Source organism: Sorex fumeus, unplaced genomic scaffold (assembly GCF_029834395.1).
Source record: "Sorex fumeus unplaced genomic scaffold, SorFum_2.1 ptg000054l, whole genome shotgun sequence".
NCBI lineage: Eukaryota > Metazoa > Chordata > Mammalia > Eulipotyphla > Soricidae > Sorex > Sorex fumeus.
This window is the reverse complement of record NW_026606111.1, coordinates 45,275,600-45,279,411: the sequence shown is the minus strand read 5'-3', so window position 1 is coordinate 45,279,411 and position 3,812 is coordinate 45,275,600. Positions and strand designations below refer to the sequence as shown.

Below are 3,812 nucleotides of genomic sequence, written 5' to 3'. Positions count from 1 at the left end.
TCGGGAGTTTAATTTCTCGGGAAATGTAGTCCTGAGTTGTTGGGAGCCAGCCAGAGGCACAGTGGCCATTTGAGGTTATCGGGAAGCATGAAGACACCATCAGACTGTTGATGCACTCACCTGAGGGTACAGGTTGACTTTCTGCAGGCACTGCACAACCAGACTACAAACATTCATTGAATGAATGAACGAATAATCAACATTTTCAAAATGTGTCTCTTTCTTGCATTTTAGAAGGGTAACTTCTAACAGGAAAATAATCTTCACGGTATAATCAAGACCTATGATTTATTCTTAATATATTTAATAAAAGCTAAACATTTTGGAAATTTATACAAAGAAATTATTTTAAATTATCTGTCTTCATAATTTACTTGTAAATTACTAAGGTATCACTGTTTCTTCCACTGTTCTTAGCATAGAAATTTACAGACAGAATGTGCTAAGTAAAAATTCATTTTGGCACTTCTCTTCAAAGTAGTACTGGAAGTACTTGGAATAGAAAATAGATAAGAAAAAGATATTTAGGGTTTTTCATGTATGAAAGGTACAAATAATCTCTCACTATTCACAGAAGATATCATACTATATTTAGAGAGTACTAAAATCTCTACGAAAAAACCCCTAGAGGCAATAGACATTTATAGTAAAATTGCAGGCTATAAACTCAATACCCAAAAGTCTATGGCTTATTTATATGCAAATAATGAGAGAGAAGAAAGTGACATGAAAAAGCAATCCCATTCACAATCGTGCCTCAGAAAATCAAGAACCTTGGAATCAGCTTAACTAAGGAGGTAAAGGACCTATACAATAAGAAATTTAAAAAGGACACGAGGAAACGGAAACATATCTCCTGCTTATGGAATGGGAGAATTAACATTGTCAAAATGGCAATTCTCCAAGAAGCATTGTAAAAATTCAACTTGATCCCTATAAAGATACCCATGACATTCTTCAAAGAAATTGATCAAGCACTCCTGAAATTCACATGAAACAACAAACGCACACGAATAGCTAAAGCAATTCTTGGGGAAAAGACGATGGAGGCATCACCTTCCCCAACCTCAAACTCTACTACAAACGATAATAATGAGAACAGCATGGGACTGAAACAAAGGCTCAGCTGCAGACCAATGGAAAAGGATTGAATATACTGACACACACCCTCAAATATATAATCATCTAATCTTTGATAAGGGAGCAAGAAATGTGAAGTGGTTCAAGAGAGTCCTTCTAAACAAACGGTGCAGAAAAAACTGGACAGCTATATGCAAAAAAAAAAAATGGCTCAAACCTCTACCTAACACCATGCACAAAAGTCAGATAAAAATAGGTCAAAGTCCTCAACATCACACCAGAATCCCTCAGGTACAGTGATGACAAGGTCGGCAAAGCCCTCCACGACATTGAAGCTAAAGGTATCTTCAAATATAACATGCAACTTGCCAAGCAACTGGAAACAGAGATAAACAAAGGGAACTATCTTAAATTAAGCAGCTTCTGTACCTCAAAAGAAACAGTGACCAGAAACAAAGACTCCGCCATGCGGGCAAGATACTCGCAGAAGCCTACCAGGTTCTCTGAGAGTGAGAACTGGACAATCAGAGTTACTCTCTTCTAAATAAGATCCAGTCTCTGGATGTTGGCTATTGATGGCATTACATGGATCCAGGGGTAGATCGTGGTTTTAGCACTTAATTACTAGAAGATGGAGGATCTGGAAGGAGGGGGCACAGTCTTGATCTGAGCAGCCATGGAGATCTCATCCCCCGGTCCCGCACATTTGGGTTCCTCATCCAGTTCCTTCATGCATGAGGCTCCTTTAAGCTTGGGAAGAGTGGTCTTAAGCGTACCTATGGCTGGTTGCAGAGGTCTTCAGCTGCCGGGTCTATGCTCAGGGCGGTGAGGGAATCTCACCCCGCCATCTCCAAGGGGCCCCAGTGAGAAAAGCCAGGTGCGGGGTCAGGAGACTGTTGTTTTAGACATATTTGGAATTAATTTTAGATCGAAAAGTACGCATCATTGAAAATACTTATGTGCTTAGTAATAAATTACTACAAACTTGTTCAATCACGTCAGAGACCCCACTCTGCTCAGAGAACTAGATTTTAATTACAGATCCGTTTTGCCCATGTGTCATGACTGAGAATCTCTATCAGTAGATATGAAACTCACTATACACAAAGATGCACACAGGTTACTATGAGTCATCTATGTTGTTAATGTGAGTTGGCCATTAAACTTCACTGAGACCCTTTGTTCTGTCCTTTATAGGAGCCACATGAGTCTCACCTTCCGTTCAAGTTGAACTTGTAATAAGGTGGAATGAAATCATCAATATGCTTCTCACCTCATCCTTCAGGAGAAAAATCCTACATACATTCAAGGTGGTCAAAGTGCAGACAACACCATCCACCTTTTCCTGGAGAAGTACACGGGACTGAGGTGAAAACAGCAAAAGGCTCTAGTTTAATGGTCTTAATTAAGGTTTCAGGGAACGACATTAAACAACCTCATATACCATCTTCCAAAAGAATTATTTTGTAAAACTGGTGCCTAGGGTATGGTAAAAGATAATATGGTAAAAAACATTTTTTTCTTTCTGGGACATTAAATTTCTAAATCTGTTTATTCATGCTGCTTTGAAATACATTCCTTGATTAGGAATCATTGTCTGCCATAGGAGTGAGGAAGGACAACACTCAAAGTAATAAGAAGAGAAAAATATGGAAAAATTAACTCCTACTAAGTTTAACACATATACTAAAATTGAAATGATAAAATGATGAGCATGGTCCTTGCACAGAGATGATATGCAAACTTGTAAAGCATTCCATATTTTTGTTGCAAGAAGAATGAACAGGTCTACTTTAAGCTAAGACATTCCCCACAAGTACAAAAATTCTACATAAAGAGAGCACAAATCCACACCACAACAATCTCTCTCAATGTCAATGGACTAAATGTGCCAATTCAGAGGCACAGAATGTGAAGATGAATTAGAAAACTGAAACCAACATTCATTCTGCTGCCTGCAAGAAACACGTCTGAACAATCAAAGCACCCATGGGCTAAAAGTAAAAGTCTGGGAAACAAGTTTTCAAGAAAATATCACCTCCACAAAGCTGGAGTGGCGATACTAGTATCAGACCACATGGACTTCAGGCTAAAGATTATCAGAGACAGTGAAGGTCATTTCTTAATGATCATGGGATATGTACATCAGAAAGAACTCACCCTCCTCAATGTATATGATCCTAATGACAGACCAGGAAAATACTTAAAAACAACTTCTAATTGACTTATAGAAAAACATTGATAGCAACACAATACTAGAAGGAGATTTCAACACTTCTTTGACACTTCTCCACAGATCAAACAGACTGAAGCTCAGCAAGGAAATATTTTCTTTAAGGGGAGTAATGAACAACCATTGGCTTAGAGAAGAAATCAAAGAGGAAATAAAAAATTTCCAGAAACAAATGAGAATGAGGACACGAGCTACCATAACTTGTGGGACACAGCAAAAGCAGTGTTAAGAGGAAAGATTATAGATCTGCCAGAATTCATTAGGAAGAAAGAAAGGGCCTACATGAATAAATGAGAGCTCAAGATTTTGTAAAATGACCAACAAAAGTAGTCCAAAATAGGCTGGAGGAAGGAAATAATAAAACTTGTACCAGACATCAATGAGCTACAATCCCAAAATACAATCCAAAAGACCAATAAAAGCAAAAGCTGGTTCTTTGAGAAAATAAATAAGATCAATAAACCATGAGAAGCCTCTCAAAAAAACAAAGAGAAAGAAT

The 3,812-nt window shown here is 37.9% G+C and overlaps 1 pseudogene; it reads left to right on the top strand.

Annotated features, from left to right (window-relative positions):
- Window positions 1-2,752: 2,752 nt before the first annotated feature.
- LOC130033809 (uncharacterized) lies at window positions 2,753-2,846 on the top strand (annotated as a pseudogene).
- The last annotated feature ends 966 nt before the right edge of the window (window positions 2,847-3,812 follow it).